This window comes from Anser cygnoides, chromosome Z (genome assembly GCF_040182565.1).
Source record: "Anser cygnoides isolate HZ-2024a breed goose chromosome Z, Taihu_goose_T2T_genome, whole genome shotgun sequence".
NCBI classification, from domain to species: domain Eukaryota; kingdom Metazoa; phylum Chordata; class Aves; order Anseriformes; family Anatidae; genus Anser; species Anser cygnoides.
Genome location: NC_089912.1, coordinates 78,158,792 through 78,172,970, shown reverse-complemented (window position 1 = coordinate 78,172,970; position 14,179 = coordinate 78,158,792). Strand labels below are relative to the sequence as shown.

General features: G+C 40.1%; 1 protein-coding gene across 2 annotated transcripts in view; it reads left to right on the top strand.

Moving 5' to 3' along the window:
* JMY (junction mediating and regulatory protein, p53 cofactor) overlaps window positions 1–14,179 on the top strand; it is a 79,330-nt gene that overhangs the window by 20,521 nt on the left and 44,630 nt on the right. The gene's annotated exons all lie outside the window — the stretch shown is intronic.

Below are 14,179 nucleotides of genomic sequence, written 5' to 3'. Positions count from 1 at the left end.
GAAGAATACTACATTTGAGTAAAACTGTTTTATGATGCATGTGTGTTACTTAAAAATAATTCTCATCTCTTTAAACTTTTTTCTCATCTTTTAAGTGCTTAACCAAAAGGAACAAATGTCCTCTTCACTGCATTGCAGAAGTACTTTTGATAATCATCAGTTCCTTTGCTGTTTATTAGACTGTAACCTTCTGAATATTTTTAAATCTATATTATGACATAAGAGCTAAAATAAGCCTATTTCATTTAATCTGTATTGCAGATGTCAGTTTATCTCAGCTTGGCACCTTACTCAGTTAGCCAAAGTTCATTTTACTGGATTAGATTCAAAAGATTTTGCTCTGTTTGAGTATAGAATGAGGGAGACAGGCAAGAGGATTTAAGATTCTGAAACTAGTTTTAGTTTGAGCTATTGCTGTCTAAAAGCAATTTTTTTCAGGAAATTCAGCAATCTGAAACTTTCTCAAAATTTATCAGTGAGATAATTAATATAAGAGTATTTGAACTAAGGATACCTTTTACCGATGAATGATCAATGTTGCATAGAGAATTGGGATGAATATTTGTTTTGGGTGTATTATACTGTTGAAGATTATGAACAATAAATTTAATAAAAGCCTTCTTCAAAGCATGTTGAAATATTTTCCATTTTATTCGAATTTGTAGAACAGGAATGGCTTTTTAAAAAAGAATTTTGCTCTTTTGTCAAAAAAAAAGAGATAAATACTGTATTGCATATAGAACATGAATTAAGAGTCTTTTCTATTTTCAGCTTCATTGATCTCTTGTATTTCAGTTTTAAAAAACTCGTTTTTTTCCTTTTTGTGAAATAACCTCAGTAAACTAAAGAGACATGTTCTGTGGTTTATTACTTTATTTGTACATAGTTGCATCTAATGTACATTAAGTTCTCTTCCTAACTTGGCAATTTGTGAGCTATAAAACTTGGTCATCTGTATTCTGTGGTAGAGAAAGATGCCATCTCTTGTTTTTCATTTCATTGTTTGAGAGAAAGCAGTACTTGTATCTATGATGACAAAATATATATTACGCTGTGTAGCTAGGGTGGAGGAACTGGTTTATAAATAGAACTTGTGCTTAAGATGGTTTGTGTTAACTTGCTGCATATGTTTTTCTGGAAGGCTTAATAATGGAATAAAGATCCTTAGGTTTCTATAGACCATTACGGCTGGGGTTAGCTCCATTTTCATACATAACAGAACTATTTCTGATGTTTCCAGTGAGATGGGAACTATGAATGTACACTGCCTGAATATTGTCAAGGAGGAAGAGTTTGGATGTAGGGCAGGGTAAGGAAGATAGAACCTGTGGAGTGAGTTACTAAAATGAAAACAGTAAGTTACAGGGATAATTATACCTGGATACAAATACCAGTACTTGGTCAAGATTGTCTGTGCATTCTGTAATTCCTTTATGTAATATTTTTGCAGCCATTCTGTGTTGGGTACCTGTCTTTGATTTGTGAGGAAGTTGTCTTATTTTATTTTTTATGAATTTGGAGTTTTTAGTAAGCATTTCAGTTAGTTTCATTTTGTCTGTTTTCAAAATAAGATTACGAAGAACGGAATTTATTTACCTATAATCCTTGAGAACAGTGTTTATTGTCCTCTCCTTTTGGAGCAAGACATAAAAATTGTCGAATATCATCTGGGTGTTGAATTTCTGCTCTTACTGTGGAAATTTAGGTGAGAGACAAGCCTGCAAGAGGGAAGTGAGAAACACCAAATTCCGTGTGCTCAGTGGAGACTTGCTAGGGTAGGGCAGCAGAATTCCCTGCAGATTCCTTCTTCAGGTAACATAAAAATTTGTTACAAAAGTTAAAGCATTTAGAAACTAAATTGCAGGGTTCTTGTACGTGATAAAGTCTTTTTATTTTTTTAACCTGATCATATGTTAGTATTTCAAATTGTATTTTGTATTCATTGAGTGTGAAGGATGGGTAACTCAGTATGGATGAGGAATCAAAGCTGTAGTTTGAAGCAGACAGTTTAAGCAGCTCCTCACTTAAATATTGCTGAATTTGGAAAATGTAATGAAAAAGGGATGACTTACGTAATAGAATGACACTCTGGAAAACTGTTTGCCAAAATTCTATCATGGGCTCTAGGATAATTTATGTCTTAGTTGGTTTTTAAACAGGGCATTTATTTATTTTTTCTAAAGTCTCATATAATAGTTTTGAGGGCATGATCTTTTTGTGGTGAAGATTTTGAAAACAAAGTTACGTAAGGCCCACAGAGGACACTAAAGCAGCGCTGATTAAACTATGCCACTTGCGCGGCAATCAGCTCAACCTCATTCTTCTCACTTTCCAAAACAACATTCTCCAGTAGTTGCAGACTAGTGACTTACTGACAACAAGTTAGTGAAAAACATCTCATATAAAAACTATGGTAGTAAGCAGAATAATGGATGAAACACTTCAAAGAATGCCTAAGTCTCTTTCAGTATATCTGTAGCTGAAGATGTATTCTTGTATCATCAGAAATCATAGTTAGATGAACTTGGATTTTGGAAAACCTATAGAGCAGGTAATAAATATTAATCTAAGCTCATGCAAGATGGCTGGATTTGCAAATAAAGGTAATAAACTGTTGAAAATACTGCTTTCTTGTTTGAGAAACTGGTGTGGTATAGTGTATTATGATGTGATAGCTTTTATAGTCTCAAAGCCTATTTAAGAAAGGTTATATTCAGTCCCTGTTCACATTCTGAGCTATAAATCCTGTAGATTCATTATATAGCTTTTCTTTATATGAAATGATACCAAAATGTTTTGCTTATTTAAAATTAGGGGGTTATGGGCTTTCTGACAAATACTTCTCTAAACAGGCAATCTGATGGAAGGCAGGCTGGTAGACTGAGCAGTGAGGAGCCTGAACTCGTTTTGTATGGTTGCTGACTACAAATCGTAACATATATCTGATCACTTAAATCTGCAAGTGAATGGAATTTAAAACTGCTTGGATATTCAATTGTAAAACTGACTAATAAGATTTTTTAGAAAATTCTATTTGTTTGAATGCCAATCTTCTGGGGAATGTTGCCTTACAAAAGACAGGATTGGATAATAAAATGACAGACGAAGTTGTTAATAGATGAAAAGTAATGAAGGGTGAAATGAACAGAAAGGTGATGACAACATCCAAGAGTATACGTGCTTGTTTGTGTGCACTTAGCTGGAACTCCTGATGCAAAAGTATGACAGTTATCTCAGGCAGTTCTCTGAAAACGACTTGCCATTCAGCATTCTTAAAAAGGATTTTTTTTTCTGAATTATTAGAGGGGAAAAAAAAAAAAGGTAAGGGCATTGCATGGAGACAAGGAGGGGGCATTGCCCTCTATGTCAGTGAGAGGCTGGAGTGTGTGGAGCTCTGCCTGGGGATGGATGAGGAGCTGACAGAGCTTGTGGGTCAGCATTACAGGGAGGGCAAGGACAGGGGACATTGTAGTGGGGGTCTGCTACAGGCCGCCTGACCAGGAAGACCAAGCAGGTGAGGCCCTCTATAGACACACAGCAGCAGCCTCACGTTCACAAGCCCTGGTTTTCATGGAGGACTTCAACCACCCTGATAACTGTTGGAGGGACAGCACAGCAGGGCATAGGAGGTTCCTGGAATGCACTGATGACAACTTCCTTCTCCAAGTGACGGAGCCAACAAGGAGAGGTGCTGTGCTGGACCTCATTCTCACCAACAGGGAGGGGCTTGTGGGGAATGTGAAACTCAAGAGCAGACGAGGCTTCAGTGATCATGAAATGGTGCAGTTTTGTGTTCAGAGGGCAGTGAGGAGGTAGCACAGCAAGCTCTACCATGGGCTTTTGGGAGAGCAGGCTTTGGCCTCTTCAGGGATCTTCTTGGTAGAGTACCACGGGACAAAGCTCTGGAGGGATGAGTGGCCCAAGAAAGCTGGCTAATATTCAAGGATCACTGCCTGCAAACTCAGGAGCAATGCATCCCAACAAAGAGGAAGTTGGACAAAAGCACCAGGAGGTCTGCGTGGGTGAACAAGGAGCTCCTAGCCAAATTCAAGAAGAAAAAAAGGAAGACTACAGAGAGTGGAAGGAAGGACAGATAGCCAGGGAGGAGTACAGAGAAATGGTTCAGGCAGCCAGGGATCAGGTTAGGAAAGCCAAAGCCCTTTTAGAATTAAATTTGGCCAGGAATACCAAGGGCAACACCAAAGGCTTCTGTATGTACATCAGTGATAAAAGGAAGACTAGGGAAGTTGTGGGCCCTCTCTGGAAGGAAGAGGGAGACCTGGCTATCCAGGATATGGAGAAGGCTGAGGTACTCAATGACTCTTTTTGTGTCAGTCTTCACTAGCAAGAGCACCAGCCACCCAGGACTGGGAGAATGAAGAACTGCCCAGTGTAGGAGCAAATAAGGTTTGAGACCATCTAAGGAACCTGAAGGTACAAAAGTCCATGGGACCTCGTGAGATAAATCCGCAGGTCCTGGGCGAGCTGGCGGATGTAGTTGCTAAGCCTCTGGCCATCATGTTGGAGAAGTTGTGGCAGTCCAGTGAAGTTCCCACTGACTGGAAGAGGGAAAACATAACCCCCATTTTTAAAAGAGGAAAAAAGGCAGATACGGGAAACTGCAGGCCAGTCAGTCTCAACTTTGTGCCCAGCAAGATCATGGAGCAGATCCTCCTGGAAACTATGCTAAGGCACATAGAAAATAAGTAGGTGGCTGGTGACAGCCAACATGGCTTCACTAAGGGCAGACCATGCCTGACAAATCTGGGGACATTCTGCAATGGGGTTACAGCATTGGTGGACAGGGGAAGAGCAACTAACATCATCTACCTGGACTTGTGCAAAGCATTTGACACTGTTCCCCATGATATCCTAGTCTCTAAATTGGAGAGACATGGATCTGACAGAAAGACCTCTTGGTGGGTAAGGAGTGGCCTTCCAGTACCTAAAGGGGGCCTACAGGAAAGCAGAGGAGGGACTCCTTGTCAGAGTGTAGGGATAGGACAAGGGGGAATGGCCTTAAACTAAAAGAAAGAATTAGGAAGAATTCTTTCTGTTAGGAAGAAATGGAAGAAATTCTTCACTCAGAGGGTGGTGATGTTCTGGCACGGGTTGCCCAGAGAAGCTGTGGATGCCCCATCCCTGTAAGTGTCCAAGGCCAGGCTGGACGGGGCTTTGGGCAACCTGGTCTGGTTGGAGATGTCCCCTCCCATGGCAGGGGGTTGGAATGAGATGGTCTTTAAGGTTACTTCCAAGCCAAACCATTCCGTGATTCTATGCAGTTGTGAATGTGTCTCCATATACTTGCATTGTGAACACTGCAGTTTCTGTTCCTTCCTCCCAATAAGATACTGTAGCATTAGAATAGTTGCAGGACGGCAGTGAGAATGGTAAAGGTATTTCCCGTTAACAGGCTCAATGCAAGGAGAGTAAATGAATCAGATTGCATGCTTTGAATGGCAAAAAAGGCAATGAACGTTAAGATAAGAAATAGATCTATAAATCATGAATGCTGTGGGAAAGGATATAATGATAGTTGTCCAAGTATTGTATAAATATTGTAGGAGTTAGGTTCCATTCCTTGTGGGTCCTTTCCAACACGGGATGTTCTATGATTCTATGATTTCTTTCACTTTTTTTTTAATAAGAAAAAGCCTTGGATCTGACCTTAGGATAGTGTATTTGGGGAAAGGGTGAAGGAAGATGGTAAACAAAAGTATGCGTTCAAAATACATCTTGATCAAAATACGAAAGGATTTTAAACATGAAGAAACTACTAACTTGTGTCACTCTAGGGGTGAGGATATAAACAGATGTGATTTTTTTTCTTCTGCCATGATAGAGACAGGGAAGGAATAAGAAAGAAGGAAGAGACTTAAAAGCAGACTGTGTAAGGCAAGGAAGGGAGCTTAAGAAGTTCTTCGAAGACAGAAAAACTCACTCATGAGACTGTGAATTTTGCAAGTCCAAGTTTTCCTAAATCTGTAAATGGATTGAAATCTAGTACTTTTTTTCAGTAGTATTAAAAAAAAAAAAAAAACAAAAAACAAACAAACATATTTTTCTAACCTTTCATACTTTTTGCTGACTTTATGCTGGACCTATTAGGGCTTTATTTGCAGTTACTACAGTTCTTTGTAGTATTCCTATTCTTGGGTATTTATATGGATTTATTCAGATTTCTTGTCTAATTCTTAAGGGTTCTTATTTTCCTTTTGTTCAGTATATCTGTATATACAAACTGTACATCAAGAATTCATGAATGTGTATATGTGCTTCACATTTTGTTGCATATACTAAGTTTTCATTCACAAAAGGAGTCTACAGCTTCCTGAAACAGTCAATTTAATTTAATTTAACACTTGAGCTCATTTTCTTAAGTGATGTGTTCATGTAACAAGTATTTTTTCCTTCTTTTTTAAATTAACCTTTTGTAGGTGAACTTTTTTTAACCTGAAACTCAATCAGTGGAGTTGAAAAGTTAGTAAAGGTTGTATCACACATGCATGGATAAATAGGGAAGCCAAAACTCAGGGTACAAAAATTAGCCTTAATCCTGTCAATTACTAATTAAAATATTTTAACTGTAATTTAACTTTAGCACTTACATACACTGTCATGGGTCTGGAGGAAAAATAAAAAAAGAAAAGCAATTGAATAATCCCAATCGTTCCTCTTTACTCTTGTCATAACTCTGATCTTCTATATTTTTCTCTTCTGAATACTTGTTAATTTCTCATTGTTCTCCATAGTTCTGGAAAAAACATTCACCACTGTAGATTGCAGTACAATGACGTTCTTGTTTTGTCTTTTTTCTGTATGTGTTAACATCCTATTTGCTCTTTAGTTTGTTACTGCCTTTACTGCTAATACCTTAATTAAAATATTTCTGTCATTCTCCTATATATCGATGCAGGTAATCAAGCCCTTGGAGTTTTTAATGGTAGTCACAGGCTTCAGATATGTTGAGGATTCAAAGCCCTCTAATCTGAGCTGGTTTGGATGTATTAACATTAAAATTAATCTCAGTATTTGTTAGATAAAACCAGTAGAACTGTAAAGCCCATTTTAAAGCTCAGTGCTTTCACTGCATGTATTTATGGCTGTACATACAGCATTAGAACATCTGTTGGGAAATAACGTTGGGTTCATGTTACTAGCTGGGAGCATAATTAAATTAAAACCTGTAAGACAAGCTTTAAGAGTCCCTGAATGTGTGATGAAGCTGAAATGCATGCTTTTTCTCACTATATATCTGGCATGCTGTGGTTAGTATTTTTTTTTGCCTGCTGGACTGTGTCAAAGAGAGGCAGCTAAGGGGTTGAACTGAAACATACCTTTACGTATGAAGTTGTTTTCCTCTTTGTATATTGCCTCTGCCATGTGTAGTGCTCCCTCAACTTACTTTTTTCATTCCTATGATATAGTGACCTAGTATTAAATCTTGTGGGTTCTTTTCCTTTTCTCCCAGTTATGTCTAGGAAGATAATAAAGGGAGCTGTAGAGATAGGACAGGCGATAATGTGATGTGACCTAAGTCTGTTTTCTGTCAGCCTTGTCCTTTATTGTTCCAGTTGTCTTGAGTCAGGAATTAAAAATATTCAAGAGCCTTGAGGAGTATTTCTGTACTTAGGAGATGTATACTGCATAAAACTTAAGAAAATCTTACAGTTGCAGGCCTGTTTCTCCAATCTTCTTGCAGTAAACCTACTTTTCTCTGTTTAAAAAAGGGATAAAAATGTGACATAACAGCAATATCTCTGAAATTATTTGGAGAAGCATGATTGTGTACTCCAGTAGAGAAGTTTTGCCTCTCCTGTTTCTTCTCACTTTCTCACAGACTAGGCTGAGGACCTCATTTCAGTTTGTTTCCTCTGAAGAACTAATTAGTTTTCTTTCTGATACATACCCATGCAGTGTAGGAATGTGTTTTTGCGATCAGTTACTCTGAAGTGATACCAAATGGAAATAAATGTTTACGATCATGTGTTGACATAAATGGCTTCTGCTGTTTCTTCCTTTTCTTGTGTGCTTTCTGACAACTACTTTTGTGAAAGCTGTAAATATTTTTTTTAGTTTCAAAGCATGCAAAATATGAAAGCCTTATAAAGCAAATCTCATCTTCAGAAAAAAAAATATTTAGCCAATTTTACAATTAAGCTTGGATTTTTCTCAAAGTGAACACAGTTTTTTTAGGAAGATATAGCTAGAATGTGCTTTCTGAGAAAATAATTGATAGAAAGTAATCTTAGGATGTGAGGAAATGACCCCAAGTTGCAGCAGGGTAGGTGTAGATTGAATATCAGAAAGAATTGCTTCACGAAGTTGTAATGGACTCTCCAGGGAAGTGGTGAAGTCCCTGTTCCTGGACGTATTTAAGAGAAGTGTGGATGTGGTGCTTAGGGACATGGTTTAGTGCTGGACTTGGTAGTTAGGTAGATGGTTGGACTTGATGATGTTGAAGGTTTTTTTCCAACATAAATGATTCTATGGTTGTATGATTTGGCTATGTGATCTAGTTGTGAGATGAGATTTATTTTCTCATAGACCACACTTATTTTAGAACTTTAAGTCCAAATGAGGAACTTCAGAACAAAAAGTGAGTTTGTCCTTTGTTAGATAAACTTCAACTATATCAAAAATTCCTAATTTTTAACTAATATAGTTTTTTACCGAATCAGAAGCATATACATAGGTTTACAAGGAGTATCAATTAGATGATGGCAGTAGATTAACATAGGTTTACAAAAAGTATCAATTAGATGATGGCACTTTTTTAGTTTTTCTTTCTTGCTGTCAATTTTAATTCTTCAGCATCTTCTCGTAGTCATATCTATCATGGACAGTAGTCATTTTGATAACGCAGAATAGAAAAGAACCACTTCAGGTGTAACCAAAAGTTAAGGCATATTATCGAGGGCATTACCCAAATGTCTCTTGAACACTGATAGGCACCTAGCCACCTCTCTATAAAGTCTCTCCCAGTGTTTGACCACCCTCACAGTAAAGGAACTTTTCCTAATGTCCAGTCTGAACCTCCCCAGCACAGCTTTGTGCTCTTCCCTTGTGTCCTGTCATCAGTGGCCAGGAGCAGAGGCCAGCACCTCCCTCTGCACGCCCCCTCCTCAGGAGGTCACAGAGAGCAGTGAGGCCGCCTCTCGGCCTCCTCAGCTCCAGACTGGACAACCTGGGTGTCCTCAGCCTCTCCTCACAGGACAGGCCTTCCAAGCCTTTTACAAGCTCTGTTGTCCTCCTCTGGATGCTTTCAAGTAACTTGACATCCTTTTTTATTTTGTGGAGCCCAGAACTGCACACAGTGCTCAAGGTGAGGCTGCACCAACACTAAACATAGCAGGAGAATCACCACATCCGACCGGCTGTGCTGTGCTCAATGCACCCCAAAATGCGGTTTGCCCTCTTGGCTGCCTCGGTGCGCTGCTGGCTCATGCTGAGCCTGCTGTCAGCCGGTACCCCAGAGCCCTTTCTGCTGAGCTGCTCTCTGCTGTTTCTGTTTATTCTATAAAATGACCTGTGCTTTTTTATGGACTACAAAAACAAAGGATGCTGGCATCATAGAGATGTGCAGTGAGCAAAATGAAGCCTAAATATATTACGCATGCATTGCAAACAGTAATGGAATGCAGTAGCACATAGAATCTTCCTTTAATTTCTTAATGACATTTATTACTGTCACAAATGCATTTATTAAAAGGGATTAATTCTGAAGAGAACATAGAAAACAAAGTCTTCAAAAAGATGGGCCTATTCAAATTGCTGTTTAGTGATCCCTGTGTGTTTCCCTTTTCCTCTTTAAACTGTCAGCTAGGATAAACTGCAGATTTGAGAGCATTGTTTCTTCCTTCTTCCTCTTTCATAAAGGTATTGTAGGTGGGTAGGCAAACTGCCATGTGTTCTTCATGAGTCGCAACCTCCATAGACAGCTTGTCTCTTTTCTCCCCAACTTTTTTCTCTATTATAGCTGTCATTCTTAATTAGACAACTAGCTTTTTCCATGGACTTTCTATTTCCTAAGATAATATACAACTATAAATAATTAGAGTTGATATATCTTCTATATAAATATAATTATATATTTTAAATTGTGTATTGCAATTTAATACTTATTTGTATATATATATCCTCTTGTGAGCATTTGTAGCTCTTGATTCCCAAGGCTCTTGTCCTGTATTCTTGTAGTTTCTCATTCTGAATTTGTCACTTTAAACTTCAGTTGCTTCTGGTTGATCGGACAAGCAGTGTACTCAGGTCTTCAGTTGTGGATATCCTAAACAACAGTAGTAAGGACTAAACGTAGTGTTTCCTTACGGTCAAATGGTTCAGCTTATTTTCCCATTATTATAGGCTACTTGATGGCTGTGAAGGGAACAAGCTTTTCAGTTAGTAGTGTAAGGGTTATCCTTATGTCCTACCTAGCCACGTTTCTTAAGGAAACAGTTATGGTTTTTTACTTGGCAAAGACTGTTTCCCACTGGTATCTAGATTCTGTCTCCATCTACTGAATGGACATTCCCTTAGAAATGCCCCCACCTCCATCATTTTCTTAGTTCAGGAAGGAGAGGAACAACCTTAGGCATCAGGACATGCTGTGGGTCACCCAGCTGGAGAGCAGCTCTGTAGAAAAGGACCTGGGCATCCTGGTGGGCACCAAGCTGAACTGAGCCAGCAAGGTGTCCTTGCTGCCAGGAAGGCTAGTGGTATCCTGGGCTGCATTAAGCAAAGTATTGTGAGCAGGTTGAGGTAGGTGATCCTTCTCCCGTACTCAGCACTGGTGAGGCTGCACATGGAGTAGTGTCTAGTTCTGGGCCTGCCAGTATACGAGAAGTGGACATACTGGAAAGAGTCCAGTGAAGGACCATGAAGCTGGTGAAAGGACTGGAGCGTCTCTCCTGCGAGGTGAGGCTGAGAGAGCTGGGACTCTTCATACTGAAGAAGAGGAGGCTTAGGGGGACATCACCGATGTCCATAAATACCTGGAGGGAGAGAGCAAAGAGGACAGAGCCAGTCTCTTTTCAGTGTTGCCCAGTGCCAGGACGAGAGGCGGTGTACACAAACTGGAACACGGGAGGTTTTCTCTGAACACCAGGAAGCACATCTTTACTGTGTGGGTGACTGAACATGGGTACAGGTTGCACAGAGAGGCTGTGGAGTCTCCCTCCTTGGAGGTAATACCAAAAAAAACCAAAACAAAACAAAAAAAAAAAACACACCTGGATGTGATCCTGGGCACCCTGCTCTGGGTGTCTCTGCTTGAGCAGGGGGATTGGACCAGATGGCCTCCAGAGGTTCCTTCCAGGCTCAGCCATTCTGTGATGGCTTTGGAGCCAGTAAGTTAACATTGTGTGCATGTGGGGAGAGCAATAGTTCTGCTGCCTTATTGAAGCTATGTAATGAAGAGGTCAAAATGCCTGTGTATTCTCCTTGCACATCATGTACACTGGACATGCCTTGGTCGTCTGTTTGTACTACACTTCAGGAAGAATCGTCATCTCCTCACCTGCTCTATTCTGAATGTCTTGCTAATTGACAAGCTGTGTAGCTATAGATGTTAAGCATAAAATCAGGTAGATCAAGGCTCATAAGTGAAGTGCTTCTGTCCTATGTTTCTTTCCAGGTTTCTACTGAACCTTTTATTTAGTGTGCTACTGTTGCAGTAGCCCCAAGGTGTGAGGTTGGTCTGTTCCTGTTCAGGCAGCTTCTTGGGGACCAGCTTTGAAATAGTAGTCATTAGTGGAGAATGCTTCTTGGTATCTTAAATGTGAATGTCTATGAACAGATGCATAAAGGGAAAGTTTCTTATGAGCATCTGTACCACCTTGAACAATCCTCATAAACGTTTACAACTCAATCTTCTTGTGTTTTCCCCACTTTCTAAAGCTTTGCAGAACCATGGCCGTCTGCTTATCGTGTAGTGGTTTTACCCAGCTGGGCAGCTGAACTATACCACAGCCACTCTCTCACTCTCCCTCGTTAAAGGGAAAGGGAGAGAAAATAAAACGGAAAGGGCTCAAGGTTTGAGATAAGAACAGGGAGATAACTCAAAAATTATTGTCACGGACATAGGGAGATTAAAAAAGTTTATTGCCTACTACTAACAGACTAGAACAGTGAGAAACTAAAAGCAAACAACTACCACCTTCCCCTCCGTTCACCCTTGTCTACCTCCTCCCACTGAAATGATGTAGGGGAACAGGAAATGGGGGCTGTGGTCAGTCCCTGAAGCTTTGTCTCCACCACTCCTTCATGGTCACTCTGCCCCTGTCCCTGCGTGGGCTCCTCTCCACGGGCTGCAGCTCCGGCCCGGGGCCTGCTCCTGCGGGGGCTCTCCATGGGCCGTAGCCTCCTCCAGGCCACATCCACCTGCTCCACCGGGGGCTCCTTCTCATCTGGTTCCAATCCCCTGCCATGGGTGGGGACATCTCCAACCAGACCAGATCATGCCAAATGAATGCTCATTTATTTGAATTTAGTGTATTACTTGGAACAGCATAGGTACAAATTATCTACATAGAATGGCTCAGGTTGGAAGGAACCTCAAAACCCATCTAGTTCCAAGCCCCTGCCATGGGCAGGGACACCTCCCACCACACCAGGTTGCCCAAAGCCCCATCCAGCGTGGCCTTGAACACTTCCAGGGATGGGGCATCCACAGCTTCACTGGGCAACCTGCTTCTGTGCCTCACCACCCTCTGAGTAAAGAATTTCCTCCTAGCATCTAATCTAAGTCTCCCATCTTTTAATTCAAAACTGTTCCCCCTGATCTTATCACACTCTGCCTGTGTAAAAATCTGTTCTCCATCTTCTCTATAAGCCCCCTTTAAGTACGGAAAAGTTGCAATGAGGTCTCCCCAAAGCCTTCTCTTCTCCAGGCTGAATAACCCCAAATCCATCAGCCTGGCTTCAGCCCTCTGATCATCTTTGTGGCTCTCCTCTGGACCCACTCTAACAGGTCCACATCCTTCTTGTGCTGTGTGCCACAACATGAATGCAGTAGTTCCAAGTGGGGCCAAAAAGATGCTTCCCTTTTTTGTTATTTGTAAATACTCGCTCTTTGGAACAGAGGCATGCTTGTATTGTGCCATGCTAAATCTCTAGCTTGTGCTCTGTGTGAATAATGTTTTGGCATGCAAAACTAGATGAAGAAATGTGAAGAAATGCTACTTTGAGGCTTCTTATTCTCCTAGAAATGATGGCTAACGAGAATGTTACATTACTCAGTGATCCCACGTCAGTTTCTGTATCAGAATACCTCATCTTTGTCTAGGAGTAAAGAAGGAAGACTTTTAACTGTATTTTTGTTCTGCCTCTCAAAGGAGCTTTCTTTTTCATAGTTCTGTGTAAATGGAAAGCATTAACTTACCAGTCATCATTCATTGATGTATACCTACAGTTTGACTTCATTTAGAAATTCTTGTCTGTTCACTCATAAGCATTACCTGTGGAAACTGTGACATGTGTGCTTCATTGAATTACATGTTACAACCTATCTAGTAAGATTAATATTCACTTACAATTTGTTCATGTTTTTATTTTGCCTATGTCTTTTTTAATGGCTTTGGAAGTAGAAGTATGAAGTAGATTAAAGTACTGTATTAAACTACTTTAAACATTTTTCTGTAAATGAATAATTACATAGACTGTATCTCTATATTTTTACTTTCAAAAATCATCTTTCTAAGAGATGGGTTAAATGCATATATAGATGAAGGGATGCAAGACACGGACTCCTGATGGCTCTTGAACAGGAGAAGTTTATTGCCCTTTTTCACTACTGCATATACTTTCCCCGTAGCCCCACGTGCTGTCCACGTGCCCAAATCTGTCTTACACCTGGTTAGAGACCCTCAAGACACACGCCTTGAGCCAGCCAGCAATTGGTCACTGCCCAAAGCTCATCTTTAACACTGTAGCCAATATACTTTATCTCGCCCTTGCTCAAGTTTTTGGTTCTACCGCTGTTTTCCTCCTTATCTCTAACTCAGGGATGTGTGAAACAGCACAAAGCTCCCTGCGAATTCCTTTCCCACAATTTCCCCTTTTTTATTTTCAATCAACTAAACGCTTTCTATAGATTTTTCTATCAATCACCCCAGACACTGCAATAAGCAAGGTACAATAAGCAACAGGGTGAAAATCGCATGCAGAATTACGATTGTAAAGT